This window comes from Cydia pomonella, chromosome 10 (genome assembly GCF_033807575.1).
Source record: "Cydia pomonella isolate Wapato2018A chromosome 10, ilCydPomo1, whole genome shotgun sequence".
Lineage (NCBI taxonomy): Eukaryota > Metazoa > Arthropoda > Insecta > Lepidoptera > Tortricidae > Cydia > Cydia pomonella.
Window position 1 is genome coordinate 1,189,993 of NC_084712.1, and position 27,831 is coordinate 1,217,823.

The following is a 27,831-nucleotide window of genomic DNA, read 5'->3' on the forward strand; positions in this document are numbered from 1 at the left end:
AAGTATTTGTATATTATATATATCGTTGTCTGAGTACCCACAACACAAGCCTTCTTGGCTTACCGTGGGGCTTGTTTTAGGTTGGCCCTATAGTATTTATTTTATTTATATTTAACAATAATACTCCTTCCTTGCCGTATCCGGCAATGGCGACTCCATCAACAATTCTTATCCGGATTTTGAAACGCCCTTATGTGGCTCGCAAAACCAAACTTTGTTTTGAAGATGCGGTCACACGATGCGCAATGGAGTTGTCCAGTCGAGTTGCGGGTGTATGTGTAGGAGGGCTTAGGTCGATTCTTGCGGATATGACGCTTAGCATCTAGGTCTTCCAGACGCTGCTGCTCAAATTGAGCTACTTTCTTGTGAGTATTTATTTTATTTATATTTAACAATAAACCCTAGATGTAACGCTCCTATTCTCTTTTAACGATATCAAACTTAATTATAGTTTATTTGTATCATTTGAATTATTGACATTGTATTTTTTTTGTAATTTATAATCTTTCTTCTTCTTCTTCCTCGTGTTGTCCCAGCATTTTGCCACGGCTCATGGGAGCCTGGGGTCCGCTTGACAACTAATCCCAAGATTTGGCGTAGGCCCTTCCAACTCAGAGGGTAAACTAGGCCTTGTTGGGATTAGTCCGGTTTCCTCACGATGTTTTCCTTCACCTAAAAGCGACTGGTAAATATCAAATGATATTTCATACATAAGTTCCGAATAACTCATTTGTACGAGCCGGGGTTTGAACCCGCGACCTCCGGATTGCAAGTCGCACGCTCTTACCGCTAGGCCACCAGCGCTTTTTTATAATCTGTAATATTAATTTAAATACATTATTTTAGCTTTTAAATAGGTTGGACAGAATTTACCTACATATTTATAATTTATAAGTTCAGAAAGTCTGATGGTCTGAGACTGTCGGAAGTATTTGTGGTTGAGGTCGAGGTTGACAATTCTGGCAGAATATCTAAAGAGAATACCTAAGTTTGGCCACAAAGAATTCCATCCTGGGACGAATCGAATTCATATTCATATATTCATATTCCTTTATTGATAAAATTACAAATTTTACATGTCAAAAGGTAATACAATATATAATTTGGTCGATGTCAATTTAAGTACAATTAAGATAATAAATAATAATAATCAAATTCAATTACAGTAAAATAAAATAGTATAAAAATAATCAAAACAATTCAAATATCCAATAAATTAAATTAAATTATTATTATAATATTCTGACATGTCATAATTATCAAATTAAATAATATAACAATATAAATAATAACATAATATTCAATTTAATTCTGCATATAAATTGGTTGCATGTCCGTGCCTATTGTAAAATACAACGTGCGTCAGTAAGCAAACTTACTGACCTCTTATTAAATCTTTCAAATAAGATTGACAATTACCATCAAAAATAGTTGATCAGACTACGTGAAATACTTTTACTTATACTAAATAAATAATAATAAAATAAATAAATAAAGCAGACTTCGCAGACTGTAATAGATACTTTTGAACACGAACTGTTAAGAGCCTGTACGTTTGTCCCGTCCCACTGTATGACAGCAACACATGGCCGTTGCCCAAACATTATTGCATTCTTTCTTTGATATGGCAAATGAAATATAACCGAGCCATGTGACGTAAAACATATTGAAGTGAGTTTCTGGCATATTTGCCGAATAAGCCGCGGCCCGGGGAGTATGCGGCGAAAATGAAACGCGCCCAATATTAGACAAGTACTCTGCTTCGGAGCCAGTTTTTAGGAACAAGTTTAGCCTGGCTAGCGAAGAGCTCATGAGAGGAAAAACCCTTGATTGCTGAGGTCGCCGTCATCGAAATCGATGTGTAGGACTATTATTATTGTTATGATTTTCATGCTAGTATTTTTATGATAATAGGAGGCAAACGAGCAGACGAAACGCCTGATGGTAAGCGATTAACGTCGCCCATAGACACCAGCAACACCAGAGGGTCCACTCCTACCTTGTCGCAGGTAGGGTTGTCAATGTTGTCATACGTCAGGATTCGTCCTTTAGCAGGGCTGCGCGGGGACTTCGCTAGAGGCAGTGTTTTTAGAAACTTCACTAACCAGTAGAACATACCTAAAAGTCAGGAGTTGTAGCTACAGCATATGGTGGCTTAAATAGAGACCCTCCAGACAGTGTCAAGATTTTTAAGGTGAAGTCCGGAATTTAGTCAAGAAAATCCTTTTTTTCATATGGCAACATTGGTAACCCTAGTCGCAGTTGACACTGCTAGACCATTTTCTAGGGTATTCGTGAGGTACTGGATCGACGAGTAAAATAACAACAACGGGAAGGTATTTTCTAAATCCCTACTAACGTTATAAAGGCGAAAGTGACTCTGTCTGTCTGTCTGTCTATCCTCTTCACATTTAGTTTGGGGCCCGGGAAAAGACATAAGATAGTTTTTAATGTTTTTATCAATAATCATCATTCCACGCAGACGAAGTTGCGGGCACAGGCTTGTATGAATATATTTATTGGTACACATTATTGGAATACATTGGACGGAACATCAACGGGACGGGTATAAATACGGAACGCGATACATAAATACGGTGACAGCCCCCTATATACGGGACGTATTGGTGAAGACGGGGCCTATCCCAATTCGAATTTCATTTCATTTCGCTGCGAGAATAAGTGCCCGGCCGCAAGCTGGCCGACAGTATTTGAATAACTATGAAGTATGAACTATAAGTTGGCTGAGGGCTTATTGTAGACCGAGTGTTATGGCCTTTTAAGTTGAACTTTACCTGTAAATGTCTATTAAAGGTATACAATTTTCAGTAAATATATTAATTCAAAAAATTATATTGCTTAATTATATTGCTGCCGCCCATGATGCCAGCGGGACAGTAATATAAATTATGCGTGTGCGATAGAGATAGAAAATGGTGGGTATGTACGAAATTCTGTGTTCAGCGTCCTTACTTTAGTACGTAACTTAGTAGTGTTTCTTATGATGTTAGTAGTATCATAAAAGTCACCACCAGTTCAGTTCGCGGTAAGTGCGGTATCTGCAAGTGTAATTAAGAATAATCCATCTCGGCACTGCAGGCCTCCAGCCAAGTGAAATGCACAAAATCCATTCGAGTTTATCTCGTTAACCACCTTACATGAGAAAAACAACCTAAGCAAGTTCACGTTAAAGTTGAATTTGCATTGTTGTGGGGGAGCTCTTCTGGAGATGACGTGTATGGTGGGTTGCAAGTACAAACAATTTTGAAATTTTTGTGTTTGAATTAAAGTTTAAAATCGCTTGATGAAGCTTTAAATAAGGGTCGCGTGCATACTGCCATTGAAATTTAAAGCTTATATGCTGCAGTGCAAGGTCGTGTTCTGGTTGTATGGTGTTTTATATCACTTTTTATGGTGGTCGGGCAATCAGCTGTTTAGGCACGCGCACAGCCCCAGGGCCCGTTTTATAAACGTTATGCGAACGCTAGAAATTTCTATTTCATTTCGAAATTGAAATTGGATATCGTCCGATTACGGCTACTTAGCTGTTTTAACGGAGCAAAAAGTAATCAAGTCGTTTTGCTTGATTTGGTTTGTCGAGTTTTTAAGTTCGTTTCAATGGAAAACTAAAGAAACGCTTTTTAATAATTGTAGATTGGTATTGGTAGGGGAAAAACTAAAATTGCTTACTTAGGGCACCTATTATCGGCTTTAATTATTGGTACATTCAACGAACGATATCCAATCATCAATATTATGGGTGCTAATTATTTAATCAACAGGTTTTTTGACTTTGAGAAAAGAAAGACTTTGACTTAAGTAATCTTCTCTCTTCTTCCTCGCGTTGTCCCGGCATTTTGCCACGGCTCATGGGAGCCTGGGGTCCGCTTGACAACTAATCCCAAGTTGGCGTAGGCTAGACTAGTGTTTTTACGGAAGCGACTTCCATCTGACCGTCCAACCCAGAGGGTAAACTAGTCCTTGTTGGGATTAGTCCGGTTTCCTCATGATGTTTTCCTTCACCGAAAAGCGACTGGTAAATATCAAATGATATTTCGTACATAAGTTTCGAAAAACTCATTAGTACTAGCCGGGGTTTGAATCCGCGACCTCCGGATTGCAAGTCGCACGCTCTTACCGCTAGGCCACCAGCGCTGCAAGTCTCAAGTAATATTGAAAAAAAAATTGACCTCGTTCGTATTTCAATATCACTGAATTTTTTATGTTTTTACCACGGAACTTAATATCGTAATAGGCTTACAATTTCTATTAGTCTGGGCCCGTCTTGCGTTCTTGACAGCACAAAATATTGATAATTATTAAGGGACTAAGCAAACATATTATAAACCACCCAACTTTAGTTCAAATTTTCCAAACTACCTTTTAGTACGGTGCATGGCACACTGCATCCGATTCGCACGTCACTCCGAAGTTTGAGCGAGACAACGCTATGAGCGTATTATACCGACATCCCGCTCGCACATCGGAGCGACGTGCGAATCGGAGGCAGTGTGGCCAGTGAGCCATGCGCCTACCTTTAGTACAAAATTCTCTCGAATACCTAGAGCTAGACATCCTTCCTTATCAGCTAAAGGAGTGCTTTGCTTCCTATCTTTGTTTAGGTGTGATTTTTGTTTGATAACGCAGTTGCAAGGCCTGTCATTTTCATAAATGAGAGAAATAAGTCAGAAAAAATAAAATAAAATGGGAACATTGGATTGAACCTGTGGGTGTAGACCATAAGTTGTAGTTTCGAACGATAGTTGCGTGGCACGATTTCCTTCCAAACTTACCTACTTGTGGTCAAACTTACCTACTTAACCTAATATGTTTTGAAACTTTCTAACATAAGAACAAAACGAAAAAAAAAAAAACGTTTTTTTACCGTTAATAAATACCCATTTCAAAGACCAAGACAGCCAAATCAGAAATAGCCCATAAAACCAAACAAAAACAAGAAATATGTCGTCCGGTTCGAATTTCAAAGAAAACAAATCCATCCATTACGATAATCCTAATTAATTGACGGCCACAAAGCGCGACGTTCCCGGCCTGTACGTAAATACATTCGTTTCTATACGACATGAGATTATGGCGAATAAATTTGGTTATAATATGATAGAATGACCAATAATATTCATTAAAACTGTCGAAACGGTTTATAAATGAATTAAAAAGACTAACAGACCAATTTAAACACTGATATCACAATGTTAATAAATTTCTGTTATCGTGCATTTCGCTCGAACTTGCCCGTACTTGCATGTACATGTATTGGCGCGGGCGAGACGCACGATAACTAAATAACATGATTCAAATATCATTCTGATGTCAGTGTAAATTCGAATTAAATAAATAAAAATAAATAAATAAATATTATAGGACATTATTACACAAATTGACTAAGTCCCACAGTAAGCTCAATAAGGCTTGTGTTGAGGGTACTTAGACAACGATACCTATATATAATATATAAATATTTATAAATACTTAAATACATAGAAAACACCCATGACTCAGGAACAATTATCCATGCTCATCACATGAATAAATGGCCTTACCAGGATTTGAACCCGGGACCATCAGCTTCGTAGGCAGGGTCACTACCCACTAGGCCAAACCGGTCGTCAATTGGCCTGTTAGTAAGAAAATCTCATCAATCGTATCTATATGTTTTTTTTTGCAAAACATTCAACGATAAATAATTTGTGATTAAATCAATTGAACCCGTTCGGGCCGTTACTCTAGGTATCATATTTAGGCAAAAGCTTGCGCTGGCCTCAACTTTTTCGATTCATAATTCAACAGTCTAGATTTCTAGATAGGTAACAATAGTTTACTGTAAACAGAAACACGACAGTCTCATAACTTGCAACATAGTGTTTTATTATGCGGTTGATCTGTGATTTATTCCTGGATATATCTTCCCACTCCCAATGGGTATTGTGTATTTTTTGGTGCGTTCACCAAGGTAAAGGTCTTACCGGCCAGGAATCGTGTCATTTTTATCAGCCGAAAATAGGATAATGTATAAGGTAAATGTAAGTTTCTATTTGGCCCAATGGTTGAGTGTTGACTGGTAGAGAATGCCTTAAGGCATTAAGTCCGCCATTTGTACGTTTTTGTATTGTGCAATAAAGGTTAAATAAATAAATGTAATTGTTTGTGATTGTAACGAAATTTCTACTGTAGTCTATGATGACGTTATGGTCTGCATAGAACTGCAAAATGTGATAAACATAGTTTATTATTCAAGTAGGCATATTACAATGCGCTTATGAACGTCAAATAAAGCTACACCGGCTCTAACCCTACACCTCTGACCCGAGAAGATTTAAATCCCCCCTCAATTGGAGGAGGGTGTCGCAATATGGATTGATTTTTGTGATTTTTACTACACCACAATTTCTTAATGGTTTTAGCGACTGCAGCTATCTCACCACGCAGCCCTGAATAAAGTAAGGGCGCTAATCACAAATAATTTTGTGCATTGACCAATTGATTCGTGCGTAGAGTCCACAGTGTGGGATTTTTCCTCAATTTTGTTCACCATGTTTTTAAGGTTTTAATCGTTGCTTCATTATATAAGAAAGCCAATACGGAAACTCCCAGTCGTCTATCATGTTTACTTTTTAAGAAAAAAAAAGTTAAATATTAGATCAGTGACGTCAAGTATCCCCAGACTCTCCTACAATTAGTACATCTACCAAACTAAAATTGCGTCCAAAAGTTCAGCAGTTGTTCACAAGATCTCACATCAGCAAGTTATATTCAGATCAGCAGCAACACTAACTGGCCACAGATGTACCTTATGTCTTTCGTAATAAGGTTTACGAAGAGTAACAATATGGCCGTTGGTGCACAAAACCTCTCGAAGCTTTCAAATCGATGCACACTAACGACACTATTAGCCGAGCTACTGTGAACCTTTTCGCTATTGTGATTAGATTTATATTGGCGCGTGATTGGAACTCGGTCCCAACTGAATAAATGATTTGAATTTGGAATTTGCTTCCGTTCTTTGCTCACGGCGAGGTAAGAGGTATTGTTTAATAAATCGGATAAATAGGGGTAAAAATCGAAGATATTTCGAGAGCTGATAGTGTAATATTCGCTATGTGCACGACTGTCACGCAACCTAGCGTCCGCCGTCTAGGGGAAAACGTCAATTCACTACATCTTATAAATTATAAAACTACTCCAAAACTAAAAACTACAGAACGGATTTTCATACGACTATCATGTATCAATAGAGGGAGTCTTGAGGAAGGTTTAGATACTTATATAACTTGTTAAGCTTTGTGTAAATTGGTTGAAATATAACGATGTTGTCGGAAAAAATCATGCTGACTAGGAGGTGTAATCGAAAACGCTGAGCTATAACACCACAATGTATGGTGGGGTTGTCTCTCTTTCATGGGTCTACACAAAAATCCGCGATGTTGAATACTTACTTATACCCATTCTTAACTTCTAGAAAAAGATCACATAATATATGGCATTTGCAAAGCTATTTACACGGATATATACAGTGTTAATAATTATCAAATTAAATACGTTAGTTATATTAAGCATTTCATACAGATAACAATGGTCCCTTACACCCTACAATTTAATTTCAGGAGTAATCGTACATTAAAGTTTCATTTCGAGCCACATAACTTGTATGAAAGTTAAAGACGCTATCCGCAGTTCTAATTTTTATCACCTTATGCGCTGGGATCGCTTTACTTACCCCCACCATGCACTTCGCACGGTTCGCACGGCCCCAATAATAGAAGTAAGGTGAAGTCCATCTAATAAAAGATTCCTATAACGATTCTAAGGTAAAATATTGAGTGTTGCGAGGGTTTCAATGCCCGAGGGTTAAACAAACTTTCGAGTGAAACACAAAATTGTTCACCACACCAACGCGAGGAAAATACTAACTATGAAATACCAAAAAATACAAACCAAATCAAATCCATATGAACGTAATAAAAAAAAAACATTCAAAAGTCAATTCCACCAACTAACATAAGGAGACAACTCAAAATTTGCATCTAATTGCTTTGCCCCACATGTGGATAAAACGCAACTTTCTCATTAGTTTTTGAACAACATTAGACTTAACAATTTTACTTAACTTGAAGACCGGCCTGGCCTAGTGGGTAGCGACCCTGCCTATGAAGCCGATGGTCCTGGGTTCGAATCCCGGTAAGGGCATTTATTTGTGTGATCAGCACAGATATTTGTTCCTGAGTCATGGATGTTTTCTATGCATTTAAGTATTTATATATCGTTGTCTAAGTACCCACACCACAAGCCTTCTTGGCTTACCGTGGGACTTAGTCAATTTGTGTAAGAATGTCGCTATAATATTTATTTATATACAAAATCAACAAATCTTCGGCCTGATTAAACCTTTTTTTAAGTTTAATTAACAACTCTGTTGGGCGCGGACGCAACCCTAATCCGGAGGAAGTGATCCATCAGACCTTATCTACCGGAAACGCTACATGGTGTATTTATATGCGTCTGCGCATAGCCACGGTCTGTACTAAACGCATTGTACTCGAGGACATTTAAAACAGGACACTTTATCTAAAGTCTTTATGTAATGACCTTTAGCAGTACAGTCGCCATCAGATATATCGGAGCTCACAAATATCTGAACATGCCTCTATTGTCAATCAATCAATACGTTTATTTATAAACACAGGTATATAATAGGTCCTATAATTCTGTCAAGGCGTTAGAGTGCATGTTCAGATATTTTGAACACCTCGACGGCTCCGATATATCTGATGGCGACTATACCACGAGTTGGCATTTGACATTTACGTTTGCGTGAACTCGATCGCATTCCCGTTCTATCGCACTAGCGCACGCTCTATCACATCAGTGCGAGCGAGATGGGATGTAAATAAATAAATACATGTTAATTGGCAATCAAAAATTATACATATACTCAACAAAGGGTCGTATAAAAGTAGCCTAAAAAATGGAAACAGCTGACTTATATACGGCCCGCCTGATGGTAAGCAGTCACCGTATCTCTATCTATGGACGCCTGCAACTCCAGAGGTGTTATATGCGCGTTGCCGACCCTATTTAACTAAACAAATATATTTTAAGCTAAGAAATCGAAAGGCGCTATTCGTGTTATAAGCACGTTTTCTTCTTCAATATGGAAACGTGCAAAGCGGGTGGTGGGGGAAGCCGGAACGATCACAGCGCTTGATGTGGCCAAATATGGCAAACTTGCTACGTGTGTTTCTGTCAATTCCCATACTATTCCGTTATTTTGTTCACGTTTTTTGCTTTAAAATCATATTAACGATAAAAATAGGTCACGATAGCTGATAAATGGTAAACTGCAATAATACTGGACGAAACAGTAATAGTATACTTTATATATTTCCAACATCGAGCTAGAAATTAGGCTTTTATATCATATAGTATTATTCCAGGCTTACCAACGTAACGGCTAAATATTTTATCTAGTCTATGTCAACGCAGTTTTGCTTGGATGATAATAAAATTGTATGGCTAATACAGTGTAATAACATTAGGTAATTGTAATATTAATTATAATGACAGTTACTGAAAGCCTGTCAGAAACATACTTTTGGCACGCAGAGTTGTCTGTTGTCTGTCACACCAAACGTGTGATAAGCGAAAGAACATATGTTTTAACATAAAATAAGTTGATTAAAACGTGTGAAGAAGGGCAAAAATTTTATACTGGAAAGCACCATATGTATCCCCAGGAAGAGGATCACGAAGTGGGCCATCAAAACATAATGAAAAATACATTTTTTCATTGGATTTGTAACGAAACAACGACGAAGAAAATATAACCGGATAATATAAAATACAGACATAATTCTGACTATTTTCAGTAAAGCAAAAGTCAAGTGTGTTAAACATTGAAAACGAAAAGATTCCGCACATTGGTAACTGTTTTATAGTAAAAAATTTAAGGAATAATCTTTATTTTGTTTAGCTCATTATTTGACAGCTCCCCAGTAGTTTCGAACGCTAAGCGGCGCTGCCATCGTGCACGCTCCCATGTTTCTTTTGATCAAATCTTAGCCAGCTCGGTTCTCGATACAAACGTAGTTACGCTCTCAATTTAGGAAGACTAGCTAGATTGCTCTGAAACTTTGTTACAATAGGATAAGTCCTGTAATTAGTTTATGTAGCTTCAGATACCATAGTTGTAAAAATACAGCGAATTTAAGTTTTTCTTTGGTTATAAGGAGCAATATAAACTAATTTCAGCATGTATGTGCAACGTTCAACAATCCAACGAAACTCCGTTTGTAGGTGATATTCGGCCGAGCATGCTGCGGACTCTTAAATTTGTTTAATGGGAATCGGCGACTATTCAAGAAATTGGTTGAAATAATTTTTAATAAAGCCAACCAGAGCGTTAGGATAAAGCCTCCGACCCTCGGCCCTCTCGGCCTTTTTTCCCTTCAGTTTCGTTTCTTTTTTCCTTATTTCCTCTGTTTTAATCTTTTCCTTTCCTTTCTTCGTAATTTCCTTGTACAGTCGATTCCAAAGATATAATTACACTTTTGCATCATGTAATAAAATAATGCGAAAAATTTAAACTTATATTTGACGTCGACTGTATCTCCTAGTTATATAAGTAGGGCAAACTCTTTTTTTTAAAATAGGAATTATAATTTAATTGAAACGGATTCAGAACGTATTTTTTTAATTGATATAAGAGGCAAACAAGCATACGAATCGACTAATGCCTTAGCTAATTCAATGATGGCTACTCGTCGCTAGAGGCGCTAGTGTAGCGTGAGGTCTCCGAAATGTCAATTGTCACTGTTTCTGAGTGGGTTACGCGTAAAGTTGCCAACCGCGCTATACGCGGGAAGTTCCGTTTGTAGAGCCCTAGAGTATGCTTCACGAAAAGAGCGCGCGGGACGCCGAATGTCCCGTTTTCAGGCTAGATTAGATCATAAGCACTGAAACGAAAATAAGTTGTAACTGAGAGTAATTTGAGGGCGCGTGATTATAATTTAAATATATCGCGACGCGAACACCTTGCACTCACTCGCTCGCTCGGCACCGTTTAGGAAGTTATTGACGGACAATATAACTTACCCAGGTAGGTCGGATGATGGAGTCCCGCATTTTATACCCAAATACCCCAATTTGATCGCAAATGTACCGCAAATCTGTGTACTAAGGTTAGCAACCCTTCGCGCGTTTACAATTGGAATTATTTTGTGAACTTTTTGTAATATCTCGGATTATTTATAGATAATATGAGTTTCGGCAATGAGTGTCAGTCCCGAACACACTGACAGTACTTAACGGCTTTAATAATATGAAAATATTAACAAAACAATAAATTATAGTTTTTGACGACCGGTTTGGCCTAGGGGGTAGAGACCCTGCTCACGAAGCTGATGGTCCCTGGTTCAAATCCTGCTAAGGGCATTTATTATTCGTGTGATGAGCATGGATATTTGTTCCTGAGTCATGGGTGTTTTCTATGTATTTAAGTATTTATAAATATTTATATATTATATATATCGTTGCCTAAGTACCCCCAACACAGGCCTTATTGAACTTACTGTGGGACTTAGTCGATTTGTGTAATAATAAATTTCAGTATAGGACACTTAAAAAAAAAAGTTCATGTCATTCACAATGTCGCACAGATTTGTCAAATCTAACCTTTAATAACATGATATTATGAGTCAACACATGTGTCTTCGTGAATGATACGATCTATAAACCCTCACAACTCGAGCTGGGTCCTAGACTAGACCATAACATCTGCATGGCATTAGTGCACAATTGACTCCTTTGTCACTAACATAATTTAATTTAAAAATAACAGTATGTCAGACCAATACAAGATATTAAGTATATGTTTATTGAATTAAACCCTCTCAAGTCGAGCTGAGTGCTAGACTTATAACATCTGCACCTCATAAGTCATGAACGAATTACATATGCTAACTGTTATAAAAGTTCATCTGATATTAATTATTCAATTAGGTTAATATCTACTATACCAGACTCACTTGATACTTTGGCAACACTAAGCCCGTCATAATATGTATTTATTATGTATATCTTTAGATATGTATATGTATAGCTAAGCACCACACACGACAATGATGATAGAGATGAAATATACCAAAATATATAGTAATTTTATTTTATTTGGGATGCTTACTGCCTAAAATACACAGGTTAATAGACTTCTTCCTCGCATTGTCCCGACATTTTGCCACGGCTCATGGGAGCCTGGGGTTCGCTTGACAACTAATCCCAAGATTTGGCGTAGGCACTAGTTTTTACGAAAGCAACTGCCATCTGACCTTCCAACCCAGAGGGTAAACGACTAGGGTAGGTTAATAGACTTATCTACTAGATGCAAATTACAAGCTTCCACATATATAATGTTAAACACAAATATGAAGGTAGGATGGTATATACAGGTATCTTAAGATGCCTTGCTATAAAATATCGATATCTTTTAGTATATTATCACTCTGTCTGTGATGGGATTTATTCTACTACAATACTTACCAAAGTATCTTGCTTACTGTTGTTACAGTAGAAAGTGCTTCTAGTTAGTAGATATTAGCGTTTTTCAAAATAACTATGCTTTCAAAGTTATCCTGTAACTCTTTAATCCTTATCTACTGTGCCGAGTGATGAATTGATAATATCTCAAACAACAGATACTAACAAAAAGCTATAATAATTTCAAATAAGGACAACATTAAAGACGACCGGTTTGGCCTAGTGGGTAGTGACCCTGCCTACAAAGCTGATGGTCCCGGGTTCAAATCCTGGTAAGGGCATTTATTTGTGTGATGAGCATGGATATTTGTTCCTGAGTCATGAGTGTTTTCTATGTATTTAAGTATTTATAAATATTTATATATATTATATATATCGTTGTCTAAGTACCCTCAACACAAGCCTTATTGAGCTTACTGTGGGACTTAGTCAATTTGTGTAATAATGTCCTACAATATTTATTTATTTATTAAGCTAATGTTTATAGAATTAAACCCTTTAAATTTGAGCTGTTCTACACTTCTATCATCTGAGGCCCGTTTCTTTATTAGTCTAATATTATTAGTGTGTTGCCATGGTAACCCATACGGCTTTACAGTTTATGGACTAATAATATTAGTCTAATACCGTTCGAGAAATGGGGCCCCTGTAGCACATAAGTGCATAACTACTGACGCATCAAGAACCGATATCTCATGGTTGCATACTGATCTAAAAGTTCATCTGATATTATCACAGGTGCATGCAATGCAAACAAGAGTTAACATTTGTGGAGTAACACTGTGCAACAGTAAGTAACTAGGTAAGTTACCTAATGTTACCATATGGTGTTTTGCCACAAATGTCAACTGTGGTGTAGATGCACATTTTTATTATGGAAATGTAGTATGTCCTACCAAACCTTCTGAACTTAGAACTGAAATTGATAATAATGAACTGCTCTGAAATGTCAGATAATTCCTATTAGGCCAGACCTAGCCAGTGGCTAATAAGGGTGTTGCTCTAACACTAATTTGAAAGCTAGTTACCTGCAGTATTCATATCCTTAAAAACAGTAGTAAAGTGCAGTTGCTTAGGAAGTTTATTTGGTTTATCAAGGTAACATACATTTACTAACAAAGAGGGCAAAATTTTGCCAAAGTTAGTGCTTTCCTCGCCTTCAACCTTCACCATCAATAATTATTATCAAAGATTATTCTAATTTTACTAAGAGTGCACTCCCATTTTAAAGGGACATACGGGGTGTATATGGGCATTGGTAATTGCTGACCATTAGGCAATTTGTCTGCTTGTTTGCCTAACTATAGTTTTAAAAAAAACTTCCTCTTAAGCCATAATTCAGGTATCATGTATATAGGTGTGACTGTCTGAAGATATTGATATGGACAAAGTGCCCAAAATATGTATACACAAACTTATTGCCTTATTATATTAAGGTAGTGTATACATATTTTTGGCCCTTTGTTCATATCGATATTTTCAGATGTGACTGTATGTATATCATGGACAAATCATATTATTTGATCAGTTCATGATATGATTAGGTTATTTAGGTTTGACTTGTTCATGATGTGGCCAACTGATCATTTCATGAAATGATTGCCACATCATGAAATGATCAATTCTAAGATCCGGTCACAACATATCCTTAAAGATGAATATATAGCTCAAGAGGAAGTATAATTTTAGAATAAACTTTGATTATAATGGGTGGTTGGAGGTGAAGACAAAGGCTAACTTTGGCAACTTTCTTCCCTTGTTGGGAAATATATAATTAACTTAATAAACCAACTAAACTTCTTAAAGAACTGTAGTTTACTTGTGTATTTAGGGATAAGAATACTATAAGTTTCAAATGAGTGTTAAATTCAAGAATAGACAAGCAGTGGACTGCATTGAACAATATCATTGTGTAGTAATGGTAAAAAAAAACATATTTCGTGTTTTGTGTGTGTGTGTCATCTGAAAAAGTATTTTATCAGCATTTCTTTAACCTAGCAACCAATAACTTAGCATATGACGAGTAACTTAAGTAATAAACTCAAAACACAATTACTCAAGGGTAAAGTACAACATTTTGACCATAACTTTTGTTATGCCCAGCAGTTTAGCCCGGCTAACTTGCGTTCCTTCTTCCTTCGCAACGTAACTTAAAACCTTAAGTATTCTTCGTTAATACGAATACGAAACCAAATTGTTATCGCTAGACTTTGCCAGTATTGTGATCAACTATATTAAACTGCACATTTAGGAGTTTTATAAACTGCATCGCAGCACTTCCGCGGTGCACGGTTAGGCCTAGAACCGGCAAACGCGCGCGGCGCCGCGCGGCCTAGCGGAACTTGCAACGTTAATTTCACTATTAAAACTATCAAATAACAACAACACATTACACCATACCTTGTTGTCAGGGCACAATCCACATCCACGTTTGAAATCCAAATCGGTAAACACTATTTAACACTGATTTTGTGATTAAAAACACTGGCACACGTCGTTAGCACTTGTTGACACTTTTTTTTAATTTGTTTTTTTTTTTCAATATTGTCACAACGACTGTAAACACCACACTGCCACTGTTGTGTTGTCAAAATGTATTTTGAAAATTTTATTCCACTTAATTCATCGTGCACATGCACAGTTACACACCATAATCGAATACTTCAGTTTTCAATTTTAGTTACGTACGGAATTAATATCCATTTCAATTTATTAAGTGAACTAAAACACCCATAATATTCAATTTAAGGTTTGTTTTTGAGAAAAAGTGCAGCTACCACAGACAATTCGCTTCCGTATCCCCAAAACAGCTGTTCAGGGCTAGTGATGCCAAAAATCGATAACAACTGGATATGGAACAACCGTATTAAGGATGCACACAACTATTCACAACACAGATTTACCGATTTTTTTATTAAAATTCCTAAAATACACTATGTCAATGTAACTTGAGATTAACTTTTGGAGTTATAATGAAAGAAAGTAGTTTAATTGGGTGGAGATTCTAAATTACCTTTACATTTTTAGAAAGGGTTTTTGATAGTTAACCGTGTTTTGAATTTAGTCAGTTTGTTGAGCTGATTCTTTTGTGAGCACATTACAATGTTGTTGATGTATGGCGTGGTACGCACGCGGTCGCGCTCGGTCGCGGACTGGCGCCGGGCGGGGCGAGAGGCGCGGGGGCCGCGGCGCGGGGCGGGTCGCGGGCGGGCCCGACCAAGGAATGCTATTGTAGGCGAACTTGTCCGCTACTTTTTTCTCAGTTCTGGTCAAACAAGTTTCGTATACAACCAGCATTGTAAGGATTCCGCCATTCTCCGTGAGGCCCGACGCTGTTTCTAAACTTTAACAATTTCAAGGCTTCAAAATTTCATGATGTTGCCTTTTAATGGCCTGAGAAACGCTTTAAGTGACTGTTCTTTGCCTTGCATTTCTAAACGTCATTGTTTCATTATGAATGTTCGAAAGGTATTGGTTGTGCTAACTGGAATCTGTCTAGGTAGCTATCTTCTGTCATCATCATAGTCTGGCAGTTTGGGTAATCAACCCATCAATACAGTCTAGTTAGTCTTCCATGTTCCATGTGACTAGCAGCGATTCTCTTTCACGGCGTTGTAAAACTGGATTTGACAAGAATCTGCTGGCATAATTAACGAGCTCCATAAAAGACATAAAAGGTTATGCTGATCGTATGCAGAGTTTACTGGGAAGCCGCAACTCGCGTTCGTTAAGCAAATCGCTCGCCAGCATACAGAGAAAGAACGTTAATCGTCAAGGAGAAGTATCGTCGAGCTTCTTTCCCGATATTTTATTTTTATTACATAAGGAGGAATCATATTAATACTTCTGTTCTAATCACAAACTCCAAATCATCAAGACTATATTTATATTCTTTTTGCAACTAAATTAAAAATATTGAATCAGGTAGACCCAGCAACAGCTAATTCAATTTAATGTCTACATATATTGTCGTAAAATCGTGACGTTGATTGTTCAGTCTTTTAATGTTTTAGCTAATTTAGTCTGAAGGTTTTGTTTGCACTACCAACTGAATAAGATTTCCTACTTTAGTCAAATCACAGTCGAAATCAAAGAAGGAAATTCACCGGTATATCAGGAACAATCAGATAATTTCAAGTTCATTTAAAGGTGCTTACTGTGTGCTTTAATTGATTCTTTATCAAGAGGGAAGAATAGCTTTGTGATCCGAGCGAAATAACGGTACTTTTTATATTTAATTCCATTTCGGGAGAAAACGTTGTCCACTAACTAAATCTTAAATCACTAGTATTTGATATGCTATTCGTAACTGATTACCTACAGAATAGTGATGTTCATGAATCTTTATATCTTCTTCCATCCATCTTATATTTTAGCGATTATTCTGGTTGTGTCCTCACTGATTTAGAGTCAGAGTCCTGGTCCTTTCTAAGTTTTTGTCTGCCACTTCGAATAGCCCAGAAATCGCTCATTGTAAAACCATTATTGATCTGCAATTTCTCCACTAGCTAAAGTTTGCTGGAAGAGATCACTCTTTATAGCGATAAGACCGCCTGTTGTTTGTGACTTCTGTCTTAATTTATTGTGTGTTTCTTTGTAATAGTACATTGTGTATAGGTCGGTAAACAAGAATTTTCTATCTACTTGGTATAAAACTATTTTACTCGAGCTGTCGTCTAAAAACCATGGTATTTACAAACATAACAAGTTCTCCCCTAGTTAACCCTAAATCATTTCACTGTTCGCTCGGTCGATAAAACTGTTGGAGACAGTTGGCCAATGAGCCTTATTCACTTATCAACACTGGACACCTACTAATTATTACCGTAATACCGTTGTAACAATGTATTCCCCATTTGTCCCCGCTTCGCGCATGCCGGTGTTCACGTGGAGCGGTACATAATGGAAATATACCGTTGAAACCTAAATCAACTTTGGTATTCTTACTCCAATGAAAAGCTTTTTCTAGCTGCTACAGTTAGAAAAAAGTTCACAGATTGATAAGTCATGCTTTTTCTACCACTTGCCACTGCTTTCAACCATTGCACTGTTTTGTCCAATAAAATTTAGTAAGCCACGTCCGTTCAATTATCGATTGATCAATAGGTACATTAAAACCAAATAAAATTTTGTTTCAAAATCCATTTTCCATAAATCCATATATTATTACTATTAGACCGTCGATCAAAATTTAGAAACACCTGTTGCTCGTGTACTGATACCATATGCTAGTTATTTATTTCTAACTTCTGCCTGTGACTTCATCTGCATGGAATGATGATGATGATGGATAAGAACTATCCCGGGGCTTCAAACTATCTCCATGCCAATTTTCATCTAAATCCGTTTAGCGATTTAAGCGTCGTGGATAGGTAACAGACAGACAGAGTTATTTTCGCATTTATAATATTGGGGATGTAGGTTTAGGAATATTATCATCAAGACTCGTAGTTACAGTAGTAAAGAGGCACCCTGTTACTACACTCGATTAAATAAAGAAAATACATACCTAAATGTATTTCTAAGATAGACAAAATAAGCGCTGCGAAATTCATCTAAATGTCGATTTATTCCTTGCGAGTTGAGCCTGGAGCGGAGATCGCAGTGACGTCACGCAGCCTTGTAAACCAAAACTTGTTCGACTAGTTTCGCGCACTAGGATGTCTAGCTTTATTTATCGTTTACCGGTTTTTAGCCCATTCCTATCACAGGCCGTTTTATGATTTGAAATTAAAATCTTAGCTTTTTATTAAAATTAAAAACTAGTTTCAAAATGTTTTGAGTAAAAGTCAACGACTTCGCGTTCGGACTATAAATTTCATTTGAATTAAAGAAAATCATCATCTTTCTTTCTTTTCTTTATTACCTACAAGACAACCAGAATAAGTTATGGTTGAAAGTTTGGAGTAAGAAACGGTATTGGGCTCCGTGAACTTTCTGATAAGAACTCGGCCGGCAAGCTCCAATTTAGCTAGAACTTAAAACCAATTTCCAGCCCTCTAATTGAACGGTAAAATAGCTTCAATTTAAATAATGAATGGTACTACAGCCCCCAGGCCTCACAAGCTTTTTACAATGAAATTTTAATCAGGGGACTCCACACGAGAGTGGAATTCCGACATTCAAGGTTACAAAGGAACTTCCAAACAAAGTATTTGAATAGCGATAACTGAACCCCACACTCGGATAGATTTGGGGAAAGGGATAAACATATGCGAGTCTCGTGTAGTGGAAAGAGATGAAAACAATAATTTTATTTATTGCCATATCACGTTCTTGCACCAGCTTTGTATCGCTCATATAAGAGAGAGACCACTATATGTTTATTATTTTCCGTTTTAATCAAGGGACTCGTTAATAAGATTTTGGGAATTAGAATTTTTAATTGGTTAAATATTGTACGCTTTTATTTTTTACACCTTTTTTATTAGTTTCGCAGACTTAATACGCATGAAGTATGTATGAAAGGTGGATTAAAAGTTTGTATGGCACCTATGCATAATTATATTTTTGTATATTTGTATGTATAATTAATCATCTTAGTGTAAAAATGTGATCATTATTTTATTTTTATTGGAGTTCAAGTTGCTTTGTCGTGTATGCAAGATGAAGTAATCGTCATAAAAAAAATAAAACTTAATTCTGTGGGCAGTGCTTTTACTGGCAATCAAAATATGCTCTTCTAATAGCTCTATTGATTTTATAACACTGATTAGTGGCGGTTTTGGGATACCCCTTTCTATTGACCCTTTAATATAATTTTATCAATTCATTATTGTTTTTCTAGAACTCCACAGAAGTAAGCATGATACTCGTATTGTATTATCGTAGTATTTGAGATGATTTCATTATAGCTGTTTTTGAACTCTAGGAACTTGTAGCGTAATATGGTTGTGCTAAAACTTTTTTATCAAGTACAGTGAGAACCTGTAATTGGCTTTGTAATTCCGTTGTAATTTCTGAAAACATGCCGTGCTGTTGTGTTCCCATGTACAAAATTAAATAACAATTATAAAATATATAAAGATATGTCTCCCTTAAGATGGGGGTTATGATGATGAGGGAGGGTGGGGATGGGGGTCCCATGGGGGTTATTGTATCTAATATCCCTTTTTTAATAGTTTCTGGTGTCTTGCTTCTAAGAGAGACAGGGAAGCAACATATACCTCTGTCCCAAAGTCAAAGTCAATATATTGTTTATTGAAATGAGCCTAACAAGCACTTTTAAATTGTTAAGTTTTACTAATATCATCTTAATCTAAATATCAGAGCAATTTATTAATGAAGTTATTATTCTTCTTAAAAAACATTAAATTATTACAGATATGTCAAACTTAATAGTAAAAATTTCACGAAAGGGTCGTCAAACACCAAAATTGTATTAAAAATACTATTCTAGAAACAGTTCCTATCGTTAGGCGCCATCCATTTATTACGTTAGATGATTTAGGGAGGGAGGGGGTTCACCCATCACGTCTTATTTTTTCTTACAAGGGAGCGGGAGGGGGGAGTCTTGATAGTTTTACGAAAAAATCATCTTATGTAATAAATGAATGCCACCGTGGAAAGTGCCCTGAATAAAGTTAGATGTAATAACCCCTACAAATGTGTCTTGGTTAGTCGGCGCGGCTGAGATAACACCACGATAACACAAAACGCACATCTCATGCACTCGATAATTTCCCGGTTTAGCGGCAACAGGTTGTACCGGGAATTAGACCCGTCCTGACGTTTGTTTTAAACCGGTGTTACCACTACCCAATGAGACGAAGTAAAAAAGTAGAAATATTAATGGTTATCAGACTTAGCAGTAATTAAATTGTTTTATTTTGCCGCAACACGGTTAAGGGCGACATACTGCTTATGGAAAAGAGAGCTTCTTTACTAGATGTGAGGGATCATGTTGTTATCGATTGGGCTTTTTTTAGGTTCATAACAATCAGAACCGGTGTTTCCATATGCATAAAAACACTTATTGTACACAAAATTTACCAATATAGTTTTCAAATAATATAAATATAAGAAAGATTACACTATGCAATAAACAGGCAAGACAGCCGATATAGATTTGATTTTGCCTGTTTTGCGGGAGAATAACATTAAAAAGAAAATTTTCGCTTACGCTGACGCTTCAACTTGCAAAATTCGTGCCAAAAGTTATCGCAGTATTGAGGAATGACAAGAAGAGGGACACTTGCCATGTAGGTTTAAAAAGACCGAAATGTTACAAGATTTCAAGGATGATTTCCGATTTATGTTGTTGGCTGCCAAATAATAATCAATAGGTATAACAAAAACTGAAAGAGATAAAATGAAAAAGATCTTTCTGTTATCAAACTAAGAGACGTAAAAAACGTAATCTGGAAAGGAAATGATATAAGCATCGATCTAATATATATGGTATATTAAATCGTTGGATATAAGTGACAAAAATGGTTCACTTAACTACACGTTACACAAGTCAAATTATTATTTTTTTACAACCTTTTTCAATTGCTATTCTCAAAACCACGAGTTTACTGTTTGTCTTTGTCCCTAAACAATAATAGAACCGTGTCGTGGCCGGAATCATTTATAATAGACTACTATGAATGAGCACAAAGGCAAAGAATGGACACTTGTGAATCAGTCTGGGGCATTTCCCCAAGGCAGGCAAAAGGGTGTTTTGGCGGTGGGGATTTTATTTACATATTTTTTTCTAACACGTCTTGAGCCGTTGGAATAGGTACAAAGCCCGTTTTCGGTCAAATAAAATATAATAGGTACGATATGTTTCATTTGTTACGTGATTTGCATGCATTAACAATTATTGTACGGCATTTATAAATACAGCATCAAGTATCTTATCGCGTTATCTTTTCGCGGATTAGCAAAGTAATATTTTGGTTTTGATCTCTAATTGTTGTTTTTAAGATTGAAGAATCTATAGACGATCAAGTAGATAGTATGTAAGATATATTTGCTCGTATTTATTTAAACTTTTCAAAATGATATTGTTCATTGTTTTGTCATAATTCTGTTTAGTTCAATGGTTGACTGGTAGAGAATGCCTTTAAGGCGTTAAGTCCACCATTTGTACTTATTTTTGTAAATTTGTGCAATGAAATATAATAAATAAATAAATAAATAAATCATTCAATGCTTGAAAATATAAGATAAGATAAATTTTATATTTATTCAATAAAAGTTCCCTTAATATAATTATAATTTAACGAATGAATAGAATAGGGTTGATTCCAATTTTTTGAAACGCTCATATTACGTTCTATATTAATTAAAAGTTGCCCTAAAATTCAACTTTTATACTAAAAACGGCTTTAAATATGTTAAATTAACAAAATATATTTTGACAGATGCTTTCGCGCCCAAAACGCTCTTTGAAAATTGTGTGACGTCACAGTTTACGGTTTTACACATAACTACATACGCACGTAGAAGATACGAAGTGTCAACTGACATTTGTCATTTGTTGTTCATCGCCTAACTGTCAACAGTGTATTGTCAATCCGAGAGTTGTGACGTCATCAGAATCTTCAATGACGTTTCGAGTTTGGTCACGTGACGTGTGCCAAAAGATATTTTAAATTAAATATTTACAAAAATATGGTCATTACAGGTCCCCTAAAAATAGTTTAACATGTTCTTATAATCCAAAAGAATTTATTGAGATACAATTCTGCCCTAAGATTTGTAGATGGAAACAACCCTATTATATCACAAATAAGGGCATTAAAGTAATAATTATTGTTTAAATTATTAAAATAAACTAAAATTGTTCTTTCTCCCATACGCGGCGTCGTCGGAATTATAAGTATTTGCAGAAAAATATACTTGAAATGAAAACTTTTCGTATGCTAAACCAACCCCTTTTTAAATTTGCCATTATAAAATAACATCAATATCCGGGCTATTACAATAAAGTGATTAAAGGAAATTATCGGTAATTTACGGTTAATGAAGCTTTTAGTGCATCACTATTGCAAGCAGAACCAGTCCGTGTCGCGACCGCGCTGTTTAACTGGATAGCTAGTCTGTGGGAATTTAAGGCTTCAACAGACGGTACAACTAAATGACAAGCGATTTAGATAATTGCCGAGTAAGCAGGAACAACGAATTTATTTGATTGATCAAATGCCGCAATGTAATCTAGTGTAAATCGCATGTGATTATTAATGATGATATATAGGCATAAGTGTAGAGCCTCTTGCGGATATGCTTAAGTTAATGTGGTTTCGTGTTTATTTACGGTGATTTATAAGTTTTGTATCAAAAGGTGTGATTAAGAACTTAACATTAATATGCATTTGATAAAATTTTAAGTAAATTAGATAAAAATACCTAGATTATGATTAAAGGTTCTGAAGTGTAAGTAGGCATACAATTATTGCGTTCTGTGATACAAATTTTAAACAATCACAAGTTTATGATTTTTTAAGATTATTTGATCGGACATACAAAATATTGGGTAAATGAGTAAAATTGTTTTTTTTACTTTTTCATTTATATATTTTTAGGATTTTTTAACTTCTGTGTTTTAAACTTTTAGTAGCAGAGACGAGGCATAGTAAGGAAAAAAAACCTAATTTTTTAACTAAACTTCATCAAAATCTGTTTAAGTAATTTTCTTAATTCATTTTGTAAAAAGAAAACTAATTCTAGCAATCCTATCTTGCATATCTAGTGCGAGCGCGGCGTGGCGCGAACGGGATCGATTCAACGTCGCGTCACGCCGCCGCGGCGTTGCCGCTCCGTGCGTGTTTGGGCTGCGCCGGCAAACGTCATAATAAAAACTTTTCGACGCCGCACATATATTATGCCTAAATTTGAATTGCGTTCCATTTTCAAATTGATTTCTTATATTTGCAGAGTTTTTTTTGTAGTGTTCCATAGACAAACTTAAGTTTTTCGGAACGAAATCCTAGCATAATACATCAGTGCATTAATGAACTAACATGATCAAATGTATTCGTTATTTCATTCCAATATCACACCAGTAATTCTCAAAACTTTTTAGTGGGATACCTTTCATGTTTTGCAACCATTTTTTTTTTTAGGTCAAAGTTAAAACTTTTCAATCCACTACAGCAGGTTCCCATAACTATTGCAATATTGTTGTAAATGTCTAATTATGATTACAAGTAAATATTATTAAGTTTTTACTCAACTGAATTACTATAAAATTAGGTGTAAAACTAAATGCACGAATTGGAGCAGTACAAATAAAAATCCAAGTACTTTTAAAAGTGTGCCCCGACCCCGACCCGCATGGGGCATTTTAATCCCCCTAGAGACCCTTACATCAATTTAGTTATAGTTGGAGAGCCGTAATAGGTTTATTATAGGTATTAATACAACCTATTAATATTAACGGTTCCCGGGAACAAAAATAACTGTCATTCAGAGTTAACAATCAAATGAATTTCTTCATGACGGTTCCATTACCTACCTATTTATTATTTTTTTACAAAAATTGAGAATTATTGGATACTACAACTGACTTTAATCTTTGTTGATAGAGTTAGACCAGTTAAGATAACTGCAATGGTTTTGATAGCACAGACTGTGCAAGTGTTATTTATACGTAATACTGACATAGAAGTTTGACGTTGAAAATAACATTTGCACAGTCGGTGCTGCGGACTTATCTTGGTCTATCTTATATAACGCAAATATAATAATTTCTCAGTTAACTGCATCATTTCTGGATATAAGCACCAGCCATTTTGGTGGTGGGCAATTAATTGAAGCTTCGATATCTTCACTAAAAATAATATCATAGATAGAAATGCTAATGCATGCCCACCACCTAAATGGCTACGGCTTGAGTGTCAAATTTTGTACTGAGAACAGACAACGGAGGGGCCCTGGTGTTACGTGTGTATGTACATAGTTATGTGTCGAACCGTAAATTGTGACGTCACACAATTTTCAAAGAGCGTTTTGGGCGCGAAAGCACGTGTCGAAATATATTTTGTTAATTTAACATATTTAAAGCCGTTTTTAGGGTAAAAGTTGAATTTTAGGGCAACGTTTGGTTAATATAGAACGTATTACAAGCGTTTAAAAAAATTGGAAACTACCCTATTATTGCTAGTTGCCGTGTAAGTACAGAGTCTTAAATTGCCATGCTTAAAGAGAAAATCTTAAGGACATGTGTTCCTTATAATTATTTAATAAATAATGAATATTATAGGGACATTCTTACACAATTCGATTCGAACCCGGGACCATCGGCTTCATAGGCAGGGTCACTACCCACAAGGCCAGTCCGGTCGTTGTATTTTCTCTTTAAGCATAACAATTTAATAAAGATAGTTTATTATTTTAGTAGGCATATATTAGTAGGAACGTCAAATAAAGCTACACCGGCTCTAACCCTACACCTCTGACCCGAGAAGCTCAAATGGAGGAGGGTATCCCAATATGGACCGGCAAGAAACTCGGCGGGACACATCTTTTGAAAACATTACATCTTATAATTAACATGCATTAAATAAGAAAAAAAATTTAGATTACTATAGAAATCATGCCATTCAACTTCAACTTCAACATTCACATCAACAATTAAGTATAAAATACAATTACAAAAAATAACTAAAATAATATAAAAAAACAAACAGATACAAAAAAAAATCTAAAATTATTTAGAGGTGTAAATATCTCTAAATGTCAGAACTAAATGACTTTTATCAAATTATCCTTAGAGATGTATAGAGTCTCTAAGAGTCAAAATTCCGTATAATTAAAACATTCATTAGGATAAAAGAAACATACGAGAACCGAATGAGGTGTCTCACTGTAATTATATACTCAATAAAGTTTGCTTAAACAGACCAGTCTCCACAAACAGCACCCGTTCACGAGTATGACGCGTATCTCAGCCATCGCCTCCCTCAACCTTCATTCGGGAAAGTTCATTCATCATTACATTACATACAGTAGCTACTTTTCTTTATAGAAATTTTATCAAAAAAATATATATGTCATATCAAATCATACAAATACTTTCCATCTACTACTCTGTACATAACAAAAATTGAGGAAAAGTGCGCATAAAAGCTATGAAAAGATAGGAGATACGGCATCGGCAGTGGACCTGTTCCCTCGTTTTACGGCAATTATCATACCGATAACAACACCGAATGAATCAATGTTACATACTTTTGGTTGCTGTCAATTAGGTTGGGGGTTGAAATTTGCAAAACATGACTGCTCCTATTTTTAGTGGGTCTCTATTGTTTCCCATAAAGTTTTAAGTCATAATGTATTATTTGTCCGCATATTCGTTAGTCATAATCTGGTTTTTCTCAGAAACGCGTAACTTTTCAGGATTGCCATAAAACAAACCTAACCTAACCTATCTGTAGGATAACCTAAGGAAATGCCTGAAAAGTTAACGGATAATTTGACAATAATTGCATTATGGCTTTCAATAATTATGTCAAACAAAGGAATCCATTTTTAGTACTGTAAGTACCTGGTAATACACCATATAAATAATAAATAAATAAATATTATTGGACATTATTACACAAATTGACTAAATCTCACAGTTAGGGTTGCCATCTCTAAGATTTGGAAACCAGGACAAGGAAAACCCCGGATTTTAGAGTTCAGAGCCCGGACATGTCAACAGGTTTTTTTAAACAGGTTGTGCGTGTGTCGCGGTCGTCCTAAGACTTTAAATTTTTAAAACCGGACTACAAATGAAGCCCTCCCCGGACGCTCCCCGGATGCCCTCTAAACTAGGACAAATCCGGGGAAACCCGGACGGATTGCAACCCTACACAGTAAGCTCAATAAGGCTTGTGTTGTAGGGACCTAGACAACGATATAAGTAGGTACATAAATATATAATTCTAAATACTCAAATACATAGAAAACACCCATGACTCAGAAAAGAATATCGATGCTCTTACCAGGATTTGAACCCGGGACCATCAGCTTCATAGGCAGGGTCACTACCCACTAGGCCGTACCGGTCGTCATACCCCAATAACTAGTGTCAAGTTCAGAAATTCCAAAAATAAATAACAATTAAATGATAGGTAATTACGATTAACGCCCAATTTCCTCCAACCAGACAAAAAAAAATCAAATTCTTCCTAGAAACGTCAGCTTTAAAATGATCAAAAAAGGCTACCGACTCAACTACCATTTTGAATCCTTTAAAATTTTTGTTTTACTTGTTTCTTAAGACAGGAATTTAAGTTAGATTACAGCATTCTAAGTTACACAAGAATGACCCTTAATATTTACGTATTAAAGGTTTAATTAAAAGGTGAAGGTTGGAACTGACAGGTCTGACGTGGGTTGATTGATGATTGCGCGCGAGTGGAGCTTCCAGTCAAAACAACTGTCAAAATGGCAGACGTCGTGCGTTCGTCGGATCTGCGGCAACGGCTTTTAGTCACGGATTTCAGCTGTGAAGGTAATCGGTAATTTGATTAAATTAAAAACTTATTAAGATTCATATAATTTTTTATCGATAAAGTGTAGGCTTCATATAAAAATCCCTACTAATATAAATATGAATCATATTTAACTGTCTGTCTGTTACCTAAGCTTAAACTGCTAATCGATTTGGATGAATTTAGTCATGGAGAATGAAAGACATGGTAGGTATGGAGACAGTTCGAGGTCCGAAGAAGGACATAGGATAGTTAAGGATAGTTTCTATCAATCATTATTATTATTATCGTCCCACGCAGACGAAGTCTCGGACAGAAGCTAGTGATCGATAAAACTGCAAATTCTTTAGTTTGCAGACTGCTTGACTTATCATGTCATAAATTTAACGTAAATCCGGTAACTAAAAATGCTATACGAAAAATAAATAAATCATAATATAAAATAACTTTTTTTATAACTGAAACATAAACTCACTATGACGCGACAGAAATCAAGGGTCCAGATTTTTTAAATTAAATGTTTACACTATACTTTTCATGTCATAAATGAAAATTTAAGCCTTATAGGGATGGAATAAAGCAGTATTCCTTTTATTTTTAATAATAAAAATCGAAATAATTTGCAATTTTTTTTATTGTATTGACATTTACGCTAACAATTACAGCAGGCTTGTCATGGATGAATTTATCCACATGAATAAATTACAAATACACATTAAACAACATAAATTTGCCGGTTTTTTCTACTAACGGAAATAGATTGACAGACTATAATAACTTAATAACACACTTTTTAGATTGTCTTTACCACCACTGATAAATCTATGTTTACCACGATATCACGTGGACAACAACGATCACCATACCCGTA

At 35.9% G+C, this 27,831-nt stretch overlaps 1 protein-coding gene across 3 annotated transcripts in view; it reads right to left on the reverse strand.

Annotated features, from left to right (window-relative positions):
- LOC133521812 (protein winged eye) overlaps positions 1–15,763 on the reverse strand; it is a 162,097-nt gene extending 146,334 nt beyond the window's left edge. The window contains exon 1 of one of the 3 annotated variants that reach the window (XM_061856881.1): positions 14,950–15,763. The gene's annotated coding sequence lies outside the window, so the exon portion shown is untranslated. The remainder of the gene's footprint in view (positions 1–14,949) is intronic. The other 2 variants (XM_061856882.1, XM_061856883.1) reach the window with 2 other exon arrangements.
- Positions 15,764–27,831: the final 12,068 nt, after the last annotated feature.